Source organism: Pyxicephalus adspersus, chromosome 6, assembly GCF_032062135.1.
Source record: "Pyxicephalus adspersus chromosome 6, UCB_Pads_2.0, whole genome shotgun sequence".
NCBI lineage: Eukaryota > Metazoa > Chordata > Amphibia > Anura > Pyxicephalidae > Pyxicephalus > Pyxicephalus adspersus.
In genome coordinates, this window is record NC_092863.1 from 52432307 (window position 1) to 52447805 (window position 15499).

The 15499-nt window shown below is 38.5% G+C and overlaps 1 long non-coding RNA gene across 1 annotated transcript in view; it reads left to right on the forward strand.

Annotated features, from left to right (window-relative positions):
• LOC140332545 (uncharacterized) overlaps positions 1–15499 on the forward strand; it is a 122730-nt gene that overhangs the window by 95150 nt on the left and 12081 nt on the right. The window contains exon 3 of the long non-coding RNA XR_011921163.1: positions 5411–5525. This is a non-coding gene — a long non-coding RNA (uncharacterized lncRNA). The remainder of the gene's footprint in view (positions 1–5410; positions 5526–15499) is intronic.

A 15499-nucleotide genomic window follows, 5' to 3' on the forward strand; every position in this document is an offset into this window, starting at 1 on the left:
AGCTTAGGTGCCTCTCACCTTTCTTGACTGCTGCTGAAATGTTTCTGCACTTTGACTGGAGCCGCTTGTGATAAATTAAATTGATTGGAAACTATTTGGACAGGCACACACCAATCTATAGAAGGCTTTGTAGCTGACAATGCACATCGGAGCAAAAAGCAAGCTTTGAGGTCAAAGGTACTGCCTGCAAAGCTCAGAGACAGGATAGTTGCAAAGCACAGATCTCAGGAAGGCCACAAAAAAAGATTCCACTGCACTGAAGGTTCCCAGGAGCACAGTGGCTTCCAATATTCTCAAATGAAAGAAGTTTGCCAGAACCAGGCCAACCTAAGAACTTAAGAGTGAAGGGCCTTAGTGGGAGAGGAGACCAAGAACCCAATGGTCTTTCTGACTGAACTCCAGAGAAGGGATGAGCGAGAATGCTTCTGGCATTCTCGCGAATATTTCCTTAAAAGTTCGATGGGACTGCGAAATTTCAGCAAACCCATTTTGCGAAACCATCAAAAGATAAAGGAAATCATTACAGGAGGATTCTCAGGGCTGCAATAATTACCCTCTAGTGCCCGGGGATCACAGTGGAACTGAGAGGTCATCTGTAGTTCAGTTCCCATGGTCATCGGGCTGATAAGTACAGCCTGGTGACTTAGAGAACTTTGCCTCCAATCAGCTGTGACTGCAGGTGACCTCTCAATGGAGTTTCTCCATTGAGAGTTCATCTGAAGTTCAGTTCCCACGGTCACCGAGCTGTACTTATCAATGGAGAAAACTTCATTGGGAGTTTATCTGCAGTTCCACTGCGATCCCCAGGCACTAGAGATGAATTAAGCTCTAGTGCCTCTTGGGATTGCAGCGGTTTCTAAGGGCTGCAATCATTCATGCAGCCCTGGAAATCCTCCTGTTTGGGATCCCCGGGCACTAGATGTTAATTACCCTCTAGTGCCGGGGATTGTAAGGATTTCCTCTTGATCTTCCGATGATTTCACAAAATTTTGCGGACCTGTCGGACGTTCTAAGGGTACAACAATAATAGCCTATCATAAACTATTAAAAGTTTTTATAGAAAAAAGACAAGAACCGCTATACAGACTTGTGCCAAGTATAAATCTATAAATATATATATATATATATATATACACACACACACACAATTCTTACAAATCTTAACACATAACATCCCATGGTATACAGTAAATGTTTGACACAAAAGGTTTCTGAAATCTCATAGCAGATATCAAAGGGCCAATTAATTTACTGTTGACTAAATTAGGTCTTCAATTTTAGCAGACAAATGACAATATAATTTTACCATTCACTTTGTTTCGAGGTTATTCCCTAGAATTTGATAGAAGAGATAGTGTGCAGGTTTATCGATCTCAACTCTACTGACTAGACACCAAAAATGAAACAATCTGTAGTTTTCAAAGAGCAGTCAACCTAATTTACTCTGCAGATTGTGGTAATGGTTACAATAAGAAGCACTTAAGACAAATGTAAAGCTAGTCTAGGGTCAATGTTGCCAGCTGAGAATTAGACACATTTTTGAGAACCGTTAACCTTTTCTGCAAGAACATTGTGTGTGATTAAACAATACCCAGTACAATAAGAGAAACTATTTTATTTCTTCAAAAGCAAGAGTAATTTCCAAGTTCATATTATCATGTTGGTAATAGAAACCTGTCATGAGAATCAAGTTATAAAAAGGCCAGTGGCACTGCTTAATCTACGTACATGAGGTCACTAGTCAAGCACAAGTATTAATATTAGGATTTTTCCTTGTAATCTGAGCTGCATACCCATTCAAGGTAATAAGGCCAGTGGGTTGGCAAAACAGACAAGGAAATTCCATTTTCAAACAAGGGTCAATAATGACAGCGCATGTGTTTTTAGGGAAACTATCAATCAACTGTGTTGATTTGGAGCAAAAATAGCTAAAGGATTATCGAAATTGAAATTTCAATTTTGTACTTTTACGTATATTTTCTTCCCCAGAGCTTGAGGTAAAAGGCAGGTAAAAAGTGATCATCTCAAATTCTTTGACTTTTTTAGTAATAAAAAGGAATATAAGCTCTCAAACATTTTTAGGCATTTGACTGTAATTCTTCAAACCTTTTAAGCTTCCTGAAAATAACTACTTCTTTTATTTTTGTATTTAGCATTGTTTTAGTGTTAGCTGTGTGAATTGTTTCTAATGTATTCTGGCACCATATATTTTATCCATAGTTTTTGTGGTTTGCAGAAAAGCCTACTTGAGTTTTAGATCAGAAACTTCAATATTTTTGAACAATAAATATTGTAATTAACATTGCCATTGACTGTTAAAAGCCAATTTAGACTCCAGTGTCTTGAATAGGATTGACCCCTTACACAATGGCTAGTGTTTTTGTTTTTCTAGAAAATGTGAAATCTAAAGGTGGAACTGGAGTATCCCCCCATTAAAACATAAATACACCTATAAAGTCGCATTGCTCGAGGAGCAACAGTAAGTCATGTCTTTAAGGTCTTTTGGGGATAGGTTAGTGATAGGGGATAGGTTAGTGAACTGCAAGTTATGATTTAATGTGAATGTTTCAACTAATAAAACTGGGAATCCCCTATGGCTAAACTACAGCAACTACAACTCACAAAACCAGTCTGGGCCAGAGGGCAATTACTTTCACACACACTGGTATTACATTATGTTGTATGACATTGCACCCCAGGTAATTAAAAGAAACACTTGCTATATACATTTCCTGATACAAATTATTTATGTTCTGTAAACCAGAAGCTGAAAAGTGCTTATAGTTTGCTTGCGTTCTACTATACATTTTTTAGCAGGTTTTTGACTGGAGTGGTATCTATAATCCATTAACATCATAAATATCATGATTATCATAAACACCTTCTAATATTTTGATCCTTTTTTTAGTGAGACATAACAGAAATACTTTGGTATTACGCACTTTCACATTTCACTGGTAGACTATTGTAAAGTCCTAAATAAATTGAATACAGTATAAATCTGCTGATTAAATGTAAACCCAAATATGCTATATAAACCTAATAAATATATAACATTCGCCTTACCACTTTTTATGACAATTCTGTGCCATTATATAATACATGAAGTTATTGTAAACAGATATATATGTTTTAATTAAACTACATGTGTATTGGCTATGGGTTTAGAAAGAAAACATTCTGTTCATATGCCCAAAAACTGCATGGGAGTTTAAATACCTTGTTTTTCATTTTTACAATATAGTTCTCTTCATATATAATATTTGCCTGCTAAAAAAGAATTTGCATAACATATTAATAAATCTGTGCAGTTTTCATACAACTGGAACATCTTAACTTACCTAAGCTCTCCTTAAAAAAAAAAAAAAAAAACTTGAACTAAACTTCAACATGTGCTCCATACCATTGAGTTGAAATGAAAAAAGCTTGCTTACAATATAACTAGCTATGTGGCTGATCGCATTTCTTTATGTGATCGTATTTGCTGTAGTGATTCGGTTGACTAAAGGTAAATTAAGAGGCAGAATCCCTACTTCAAATATCCCTAAACAAATATCAGACAAAAGAATTTCCAATGCGAAGCAATTCAGAATTCTTTAAGCAAGAAAAATGTGACGTGACTATTTCTCCTAAAGAGAACACCACTGAGACTACTATGATGAAATACGTGACCAGGATGGTAAACAAAAAAGAAAAGCAATTTGTACAAAGCCATGAAATTTGGAAAGAGAGAAAATGGGGCTTCATCGTTTAATTCCCCAATCTACATAAGCAATTGCAAGAAAAACAGCTGATGCCATATGTGTAAAACCAGTTTTATTACTAATCGTTTTTCTTGGTTTTGTTTTTTTCTCTTTGAAGAAAAAAGGAGAGATATAAACAGGGCTAATTTTTAGACAATGAAAAATCAATTCTCTCTGCAGGATCAGAAGGAGGAATCCTAAGAAGCTGCTGAGCTTCTTTCTGTAAAATGGCATCAGTCTTAGCAAAAATCAATACTTGCCTATTGAAGAAAGCTTATTGTAAAACAAGAGACAGAGCCATCAAAGAACTTTATAATATACAATATGTTTCCATGTGATAAGCAAACTAGCCACACAGGAAAGATAAAGCAAACTGCTTGTGCATACTGTTACTGCATTAGGCCTAGATGAAATATGGAATTGGTCTGGGCATAGCTCATGATATTTTTCACTTCATTAATGATGCCATAATTGCTATAGCCTGTGGGTTCTATAGCAGGGGAAAGCCGACAACATCTACTGCTATTGTAACCACATAAATATTACCAATGGGACTTAGTTTTCTACTGCTGGAGCAGGTACCATATTGTACCCTGACCAAATGGATCTTTGGTAGTGTCAACCCTATACTATACTAGTTCAGCCATTGGGTGAACCTTGTGAAATAGGCTTAGTTAGCTCCTTTTTTATGGGTACATTTTTAAAATAGGTGAAATTAGGCCAGTATTCTAATTAACAATTTATTATGAATAGATAGGTGCAATAAGAAATGCATAGCTTACAGCTCACCTGAGCCTACGGCTTCTGGGCAACATGAGTAAACGTGGGATATCATGTTCCTATTACCACTCCATTTGGATAGAGAACCAAATCTTGTACGCATTATTGTTGCCTAGCAGTAGATGGCACTGTGCTCTCATGTAAAGTGTGCAACAAACTTGAGTCTGCTGTCTCTGACATCAAGAGTTTGTTACACACTTTACATGAGTACACAGTACCATCCACTGGTAGGACCAGAGTATAAACCGATATTCTTGTTTGTTTGATTTTTTTTTTACTTAACACTTTAACACTTATTGATTTGTAAATCTATATAGTGGGGTAAATACCCAGTATAGAAAAAAGTTTCAATCCCTTGCAATGTACTGTAAATTAATACTCAGAATAGGAGAGGTAAGGACTAGGGACAAATTAAAATGTCCTTTTTTCAAGCTAGCCGACAACATGCTACCCGGATGGAAAAGTCCATTTTTTGCTGTCCATTTGCTGTCCAATCTATAGGGGCAGTGAAGTGACCTCACCATATTGCCTAAATCCAGCAGAAAAAGTGAGGTCAGCAGGATAGCAGTGCCACAGGGTAGACCCCTGTAAATCTCTGGATTAGAAGAATTGATATATAAATTAATTGGAAGGCAAGATTGCCCAAATATGTATTTCATCTGTCTATAGCTGTCCGTCTGTGGTTTTAGTAAGACAGAATAGAATGTGCAAATTGTATTTATTCACAATCACAAGAAATCAACATGGCTTTTTTCTGCTGTAAAATGGGTATAATGGCTTATTGCAGTTTGTAGATCATAACTTTGTATTCTTTTTCAAACTTTACTGTATGATCTGATAAAAGTACCTTTTGTGATTAAAATTTAACTTCTCTGTTTTTTTCTCAGGCTTTGTTAAAGCAATGCAAGGAGCTGTTTGTGTTTGCTATAGAAAGAAGACTTCACTAAAGTATCTTGATAACTGACCGAAATGAGAATATACTGCGCGGAAGAGAGAGAACAAGTGAGTCTCTATTTTTGTTGTCATTGTAGGTTCAACAGACACTGCAGAACATCAAAATATCCTATATTCTGGGCCCACAACCAACAAATCTAACCTCTCTGTGAATAAATGGGAGCCCAAATCTCTAAGGTTGTGTTTTATGCTATACACCAAAAAACTGTCTGTTACATATAGCACAGTAATGATATCTTTGCTAATTTTAAAAGCTAATAATAATAATTCTATGCATTTAGTAAACACAAAGTGTATTATTTGATGAACTTTAATAAAACATTTTGTTCCTGGAGTTCAGCTTTAAGCTTTTTTAAGATATATACTTATTGACTGATGTTTATATTTTTTGCTTTTAATGATGAATAATAGAAAATATTGCATAACTAATGTCCTGCTTTTTCAAAGTTCACAAGTAATGCCACATAAATTAAAATATAAATAAAACATACAGTGTTAAGGAAAGGATAGAATTTTTGATGAGGAAGATTAGTGAATTCATCATGTTAAAAACATAGGATCATACATCTCTTGCTTAAGCGGTTAATCCTAGCTGAACAATAGATTGCACTAAACATGAATATTAACAATATATATATTCCAGACTGAGAATATTAACAAATTATGCATGGCCCAGACTAAAAAAAACAATAAAAAAGACAATAAAAAAATAGCATTGTATTACATATGCTATTACAATCAAATTTTAAATTTACACTTTAATATTGGACTTTAAAGCCCATCTCTGAGAAAACTTCTCAGCCTTCATCCCTCTCTTCCATCCATTCAAGTACCCTTCTACCTTGTCTCTCCCTGGAAGTAATCAGTATCTGGTTTTCCAGCACTCTATATACAAAGAACTACATACAAGTATTCTGTAACAATTTATATAGAACCAAAAAGAAGAAAATTATTATTTAACTTTGAAGCTTTGAAGTTCTACTTTTGAGATCAGGCAGGGCTTTATTGTAGAAAGGTACAGGAGATGTTCTGCAATAAGCAGTCATACCTGCCTGAACGCTGTCTCTTCTATGAAGCTTTTCCTTGAGTACCGGGATATCTGCAACATCCTAGCATGGTCAGCATGGTTGGCAGCGCTAGGTCCCAGGGTCTAACTTTGGCCAGGACGCTTTCTAAAAGGAATTTGTATGTTCCCCCTGTGTATCCTTGGGTTTCCTCCAGGTACTATGGTTTCCTTCAACATTCCAAAAACATGCCATTAGGTTAATTGGCTTCCCCTTATAACTGCCTTTAGGCTATGTTAATGACATATGACTATGGTAGGGACATTGGATTGTGATCTCCTTTGAAGGACAACTAGTGACTCGACTTTGAATTTTGTAAAGCGCTGTGTAATATGTCAGCACTATATAAATACGAGATAATAACAATAATGGGTTCCAGGGGCTTATGTCTCAACCTTGACCTACCTAATCAAAACGGTTAAAGATCAGATCATGAAAGAGAAGAAGGAAGAAGATGCCTGTACCATGATTGAACGAGGGTAGGTGAGTATACAAAAGTCTAGATTATCTGGAAATCTGGATTAGATCTGGTGCAGGTTTGAACACAGCAACAAATAGCAATTATCTTTTAAGAAGTTCATTCCAGGTTTGCTGGATCACCCCGGTTCACTGATGAAACTCTATTAAATCAGGCCCTTTATTTGTTTTTTAACAATTTGATTGAATACAATTTTGCAAGTTTTAGTCTGGATGTTTTGTACTTACTTGTACTTAATTCCTGACAAAACATCCTTGTAGCACCATTCGTCCTTTTTCTCTATAAATCTTCACTGCTAGTTTAGTTATGATGACAGTTCCTGTATTTCAATTTCAGGGAACCTACCATGGTCTCTGCTAGCAGCCTTCACTCTTTTCCAATCCACTGATTCTAACTGCATATGGCTTCCACCTACAGCATTCTTGCTTTACTCAAGAAAATGTACATTTGACATTGCATTGTAAACAATGTTACATTTCTAAAACATATCTGGACTAATTTCTAAATATCATGCATCACTAATAGTTCCAAAACATATGACACAAAGAAGAGTATAAACTTTGGAAGATAAATTAGGAACTAGGATTTTACTGGGAGTAGAAACATCCCTATAACACAACTGTTTCAATACTGTTCTTGGTGCTTGGTACTTGTTCTCCCTGTTATTTTTAAATTAGGCCAAAGCAATCATCTATGTATGCTTACAATGCATGCACTGTCTGAATATGGACCTCTATCATTATGTATTTAAAACTAATGTGTTTTTTTATTAAAGAGAAAAGGTTAGTATATTTTTATTTGCATGGTCACCAGGCAGTGACACACCGCATTATACCTGCACCAATGCACACACAGTTATATATCCCTCCAGGATACAATGGCAAAACACAATAACACTGTTAAGAGTTAACATATATTGACTAAAATAATCTTGCCTCCACTGTTGCAAAATGAATCCATCATCTGACACCTTTCATTTTAATTTTAACCCAAAACATATACTAATCTTTAATTTATAATAATTCAGCAGTGCATGAATTTCATTACATTATGAAGGCCTAGGGAAGAGGCGTTGTTTTGATTCTGTGAGACACACTTAATATCATATTTGCTCACTGGGTTGAATAAAGATAGCTTCACAGCTCTGTGCTGTAGTGTCATGCAGAAAATGAGTTTAGATTTTGTACTTTCAAATAAATTTGTGGCTTCCGACTGTTACCTCTCACTGGAAATTAAACTCAATATGTAATCTCTGTGTTAATTTATATTATTAATGTACTGCAGGCATTTCATAATAATCTCTGTAGCCTCTGCAGAAAAAGATTTGTACTGAGTATAGCGTTAGATACAACAGCATACTTTTTTTTATAATGTATAGTAACTCTCACCAGGGATGCACTGTCCTCTAAAAACCTTAAAGAAAGCATCATGAGTTCAAAGGCAGCAATAGATATAATACCCATTGGCAGCTGTGAATTTGTCATTGGGGTATATTTATCAAAGAAATTTAGGCTGTTCACCTAACATTGCATCACAAAAAAATAAATATTGTCTGCTACTTGGTCTAATCCATGTGTCCGATACTAAATCAAATGCGCTGAAGGTCTCATTCTGCCTAGGACGTCAGGATCTTAGGTTAATTATGCGTAAAGACTCGATTAGCAACATTCTCTCGTTCCGCAGTTACTATGTAATCTCGGGACATAACTAACTTTTGCCCCATAGTTCCATGACATTACAAAAACGTGGTTTTATGTTGCAACAACATAAACAACTACAAAAGTCCTTGTTCAACACACATGTACACTTGAGAAGTGTTTTTTTCAGGTACTTGCTTTGTTGCTGTTTGTGGCTCTCTGCTGTCTCCTGTTGCAGAATTCAGCAGTAGCCATCCATTATGTTGGGGTTGCACCGGCCTTTGATATCTTGTTTCCATAACAGAAATGTCCTGGTGGAACCTCTCCCCTTGTACATCACTGAGATCACCCAAATTTTGTGGGAAGAAGTCCAGATGGGATTGTAAGAAAATAATTTTAAGTGACATTGGGCAGCAAAGGTGATGGTATTCTTGTTAGCATGTTGTTCATGAGTTCAGCAAGGTTTCCAGCTCGCTGGTTGCCCAGAAAGTTTTGTGCAATTAGCACAAATGAATCCCAAGCAGCAAGTTCACGTGGGTTGGGTTTGTCTCTGAATGTGGCATCGCGCAACAAATTGTGGATTTGGGTATCAACAAAATGCCTGCTTTCAGTTTAGCATCTCCATCATCCGATCATGTCCATACAGAAGCAAATGACGTTTTCCCGCTTGTAATAACCTGCAAACTTTGTGTGATGATCACGAAAGTGTGAAGTTGTTGTTACTTTTTCTAGCAAATTCCATTCCTTTAATCTGGAGGCTAACAGTTCAGACTTCTCTTTAGACAGGTCCCATATTAGATCATATAAATCGAATTGGCTTATAAAATGTGGATTACCCTCTTAAATTGGAGTTCATACCATTCATCGTCATCATGCTCCTGTTCCTCATCCCACATGTCACTGCCAGTAACAACAGATGTAGGAGGGACTGGCACTGGATTGTCTGCATCATGTGGCCCTGGCTTCAGAGCAGATTCACAATCACGATAGAGGATTTTTGACTTAGTATTCTTCGAAAACCTAGCAATTTTACTCATACAGACATAGCAGTCTCAGTGATGGTCATTTGGATCACGCCAAACCATAGGCACAACAAAAGGCATTTTATTCCTTTTCCCATTCAACCATTGAGTTAGGCCAACATAACACACCTGATCACACGGGGTATATTTGCCACAAATGTAGCCAAGATTTTATTAACACAGCTGCAAAAAGTTTATTAACACAGCTACGCCTACTCATCTTTAGCTCAAAAAAGACTCACTATGGCCTAGCTGTACTATCCAATAAGATGGTTTCGCACTAGAGACATCTTGGTCCATCTCGCCCTATATACCTATTTCTGACGTCAGTTTACTGACTTGCCCAGACATGACCAGCCACTGCTGGAAAATGCATGCCACCAGAGTACGTGATTCAGCTGAGGCAGCAGCAGGCATAGTGGTTATTAGGAGATGCCGATCTGGCCGATAACTCTGAGCCAGGAGAACTAAGATAGCAGCATCCCTTGCTTCCCTGTAGATGTGCAGCCTGATGGATTTATGGCATCTATGGCATCCCCGGCATCCATTGTTAGGCTGTGCACAGCTGAAGGGGATTCTAGAGGCTGACCTGCACTGCTATTGGCTGTTGGGACTTTAAAGCCTCTCTTCTCCCAGTCTGTTATAGGGTTATCTGGACTTATCTGTGGTGGGGAGATTCTGAGAGTTTTTCTGTTGCTGACCTTTCCTGTTCCTGACAATCTGCTTGAACTCAACCTGGACCGACCTTTGTCTGTGACCCCGACTCTGCTTGTGCCTTTTCTATTGTACCTCGTTTGGTGGACTGATCTCCTGTGTTTGACTTCAGCTTGTTTCTTGATTCCCTGGTAATTCTGTACTCTGTATCTGTGGGCTCCTAGTCAGCTGCCAGCCTATCCTCAGACACCATCTCTTGCGCAGTAAGTCCTGTGGGCAACCGAGTGCTGTGAGACACGACCAGTCTCCAAAGGCTGAGCGGGGGCTGCTATAGGTAAAGAATACAGCTTTAGATTGGGGGACTGGTGTCTGAAGAATACTGGTACTGACCAGGACCTTACAGTGGTAGCTGCAACCTATAATGTCTGTAAAGTTTTATCAGCTTTGCCCATCCCGCCGAACAATCAGGAAATAGCCTCTTAATCACCCCCGGCTTTTTAGCTAGTTCAGACACAGTACTCGTCGTTCGTGCAGTGTGTCTCCACTAGTGCCAAGCCCCTAGTTCTGCTGAGCATTTCCTGTACACCTGTTGGTTAAATCAGTGCTTTTCCCTGTCCAGCTCCTGTGTTAACCCTTTGTTGCCCAGTCTGTTGTTTCGCAGCCTGTTCTCCTATCCTGTTCCAGTGTTAATCTTAGTCTGTTGTTATTCCTGTGTCACCTGTGCCTCCTGTAGCTTCCAGTGCCTCCTGTGTTCCCTGTGTCTGCGGTTGCCCTGTGTCATTGGTCTGCATTTCCTGGATCCCTGGTATTTAGCCCCCAGCTTGTGGCCTGCCTCCACCCTGGCCTTCTTTGACAATTTTCCTGCCTAGTGATTTTGTACCGTGTATCGTCTTACCCACCCTGGTGTGCCCAAGGACTGCAACCTGGCAGTAACCAGCAGCGCAACATCCTTACCACTAGAGACTCTGGAAAGGACCTGGTTACTGCTTAGACTATCAGGGCTCAAGCCACTCCTGTGCAAGCCATAGCGCCCCCTAGAGGCCCTGTCTCCCATTTCCCAAATGTATGCCGTTTACTTTTCTATGCCTGTTTTGCCAAAAAAATGTATGTTTTTTCAAATAATATTAATATTGTATTTTTTTGTTCATCCAAGAATGAGCGTTATTGTATAATAATAATTTAACTGCTGGCTTATAAAGCCGTGTATTGATTTTCACAGTAATTCTTTAGTCATATTACCCATCGAAAAGGAGTATATAGACAGCTGTTTAAAATGATAGAATCTTAGCTAGGTATACAGAGTCCAGAGAGAGTGTCTGTGATCTGTCTGTGCCTTGCTACTATGAGCACAGTCAAAGGCCTCCCAATGATTGATATTAACACTTGGTATACAGATCGCCAGGGAATGACCTATTTTCTCCTATTAAATTGTAAGGCTGGTGCTTGTAGAAATATTTATTTTTAGTTGTAATGTGTATGTTTAAAATTTCTATTTTTGCTTTTTGCTATTAAAATGTATGACAATGCAAAACATTTGTTTTATTTAAAGGGATATACACACGGAGAATCTAATTTTAGCCTTACACCACTGAAAATGCTTTTTGCATGTTGGTTATGTTGGGGCTCCTGCTTTATTATGTTGCGTCCCTGGCCCTAAACTGACTTGCCTGCATGTTTATTCAGGTTTGTGATTTATAAATTACTGGCAGTGGATCAGCTTAGCAACGAAATGACTAGAATTTTCAGCAGGATGCCAGAAATGGCATCCTCTCTATTTCTCAATTGACATATTTACTTTGAAGGTAACCCGTACCTTTCTCATACTGGGGAGACCAGCTGGTCCTCCACTGGCCCTCCAAGGGCCCTCTGTTGGCCAGTTCAAAGACTGTTTGCCAAAGGGAATTTCTGATTTTTCGAATGAAAACTTTCTGGCCAATCCTGTAATCTTAGCTTTTTGTACAGTTTATTTTATAGAATAAAACAGGATGTCAGATTGACTCCAGCAAAAAAACAAGCTAGTTTCTCTGTTTTTATTTTCCTTTTTGATGAAGAAATTCATCAAGTAGTGTTTAGCAGAATTGTGTTTACCCATCTTCTCTTCTCATTCCTAACAGTAACTGCAAAATGTTATATTTTAAGTCAGTGACATTACTAGAATTGACTTGGGGCACTTTGGGGACCTAGAGGAGAAGAATAAGGCAGGCCTAAATGGACATTAGTTAAAAAATCTGAACCTACACATTGTATACAAGGCACACATATTTCAAGGACCCACAACATTTTCTTTAATAACTAAGTCACAAGCAAGAACCCGACACATACATACTTTAGACAATATCTTTTTTTAAATGAAAATCTTCCATTATATTTACTTTTCTCATATAGCCAAATGAACAATGTCATTAACATAATCAGTGACACAATGAATATTTCTTTAGTAGTTTATGGGTCAGTAGTATGTAATTTATCTATTGTGCAGTGAGAAATAACAGTACAGGGGCAGGGTCCCAGGAGTGCATAGCATACAGAGTGTAGGGTCAGGAGTAGTGTTAGTGTTCGAATTCGGGTTGTCCTTATATTTAACCTAAATATGGCTGTTCTAATTCAGGTAAACCTGACCCAAAAAAAAAACAAAAACGAGATTCATAAAAAAAAGGGTGAAAAAAAAATTAACTTATTGAGTGTTTGTGTTTATTTAACTGGAAAGTGTGTTACAGAGTAAGAGATACCTGCGGGGCATCTTCTCAATGATTGCAGCTGTGTCTGCAATCAATGAGAAGGATGTGCGATCCCTGCGGCACTACAAGTTAATTAACCTGTAGTGCCCCGGGGATCATAGTGGAACTGCAGTTTATCTGCAGTTCAGTTCCCACAATCACATGACCAGGGGAACTTTGCGGTCACTGCTATGAATGCAGGCGATCCCCGGGCACTAGAGGTTGAATGGGGACAAGATTCCCCATTCATCACATCAAGTGCCCTGTGTTCTCGGATAGTGAAACTCTATCCAAGAACACATACTACTAGCAACAGCAATCAGGATCGCTGTTGCAGTCCTGTAGTATAGGGTTATCGGGACTCCCTGTGTTCGTGGATAGAGAAACTCTATCCAGGAACACATACAACTAGTAAAGGGCTGCAAGAGTAATCTGATTGCTCTTGCAGCCCTTAATAGTCCCTAAAAAATACCCAAATTCTCCCACCATTACTTCAATGGTGTTCGAATTCGGCATTCGATCACCCAAACATAATCTCACTATTAGATCGAATAGCTGTCGAATCGAATAGTGAGATATTCGACCAACACTAGTCAGGAGTACATAATGCATAGAGTTGACAAGGTGCATGGTTAAGCACAGATAAGAGAACAAAAAAAAAACATCCTCCCAGAACAAGCTCAATCCCCTTGTTCAAATACTCCACAAATTACAGATTTCTCCCATTAACCAAAATCCACCCAACATGATCTAGTACTGATATTGCCTCTCTCTAAATCCCTAACTAGTTCAGATCTCCCCTAACTCCACTCACCAGACCCCAGATTTAGTCAGCTGTTAAGGAGAACCCACCCCAACTCTGAACTGTTGCTACCTATAACTGATTCTGAGAGGCGAAAAGAAGTAATAGAGGGAGATTTAGAGGGAAAAAAATTGGGCTTTAGGTTTTTTTACTTTCATGCTGTGGTGTCATTATACAATACATGCACACATAAAAATAGTCTGAATGTAATCCAAAGTGTGGAAGGTTTTATCACTAATCAGAGCAGAATAGTAAATGTTACTTGTCAGTGATATTTAATACCAAGCAACACAATCATTTACCATCCAAAAAAAATGTAACAATGATTTAGGAAACTGTAAATAAATTACCCCCAATTAATCTCCACTTAACGTTAACATATGCCCCATGCTATATTGGTCTAATAACGTAAGCTATGACTATTTGAAGATTTAAGCACCAGCAACAATCAATATGAAAAACACTTCCCATCTGCTAATAGCTGATACTGCTATTTAACTCTGGAACCTTGAAAGATATACGAGCAATGCTAGCATACTAAGAATAGCTTATCATTAGTGTTGCCAATCTGCATTCAAGACAGACAAAGGGATTATAGGCTTTAGTTACACAGTGCTAAATGTACTATCATTATTCAGGTGGAGAGTACAGTAGGGAAAAGCATGGCATTCTGCGCCCTGCAATCATTCATACCATTAACTATGGAAACAGCAAGGACAATCAGCAGCAGGATGAAAAGATTTGCTTCTAACTAGACATTCACATTCCAATAAATTTTAGGGCTTTAAAGGGCCAAAATATCTAGTAATGGCCTGAGGACTTCAAAGTAATGACCATATATCTCTAGAAAGAAAACTAAGAGGGATTTAATTTGAAATAGAGTGGATTAAAAAAAAAGTACTTCTTATCCAGGTTACAAAATGTAAAAATTCATTCGGAAAAGGATTCAATTATTATGACAACCCAATTTAGGTTGTAGCTGCATATTTTTCCCAAAAGTCTTTATTGATCTTGCTGATGCAGTATTCAAAATGTGGCCTAACACTCAAGTGGCCTGCTAGATGTACTAACAGGTAGAATTACCCCCCTAGCGGTAATCCCGAGTATGACTCGGAGTGGGAAAACTATGCAAAAAGCGGTAACCCTGAGTCACACTCGGCGTAACTTTGGGGGTCCCCCTTACCTTAGCCTCGCGCTCCAGCGGTGATCGGACGATCCCGCTGTGATGCCGGGGCGCTTCTCCGTCGGGGGCGTGGCCGGACGGGAAATTTAAAAGCAGATTACAGAGTAATCTGCCTTTAAACACCGCCCGGGTCCCTGCCACCCCGCTGCACGCATCTGCAGTTAGATGTGATGCACCATGCAGGATTTCTGCATGGTGCATCTCATCTTACTGCAGATGCGATCACCAATAGTAAATTCCAGGGGTGATACCAGCAGCGATTTCCTGCTGGCATTACCCCCGGAATCTACTGCAGCTGCTCGCATCACCCGGAAATCAGCCTCCGGGTGATGTGAGCAGGAGAGTGATCAGGGCGGGGACATCCCCACCGCATCACTCGGCAAGATGTGTGACATCTTCAGGGTGATGCAATGGATTCTGGGGGCAGGAAATTTAAAAGCAGATTAATATGTAATCTGCTTTTAA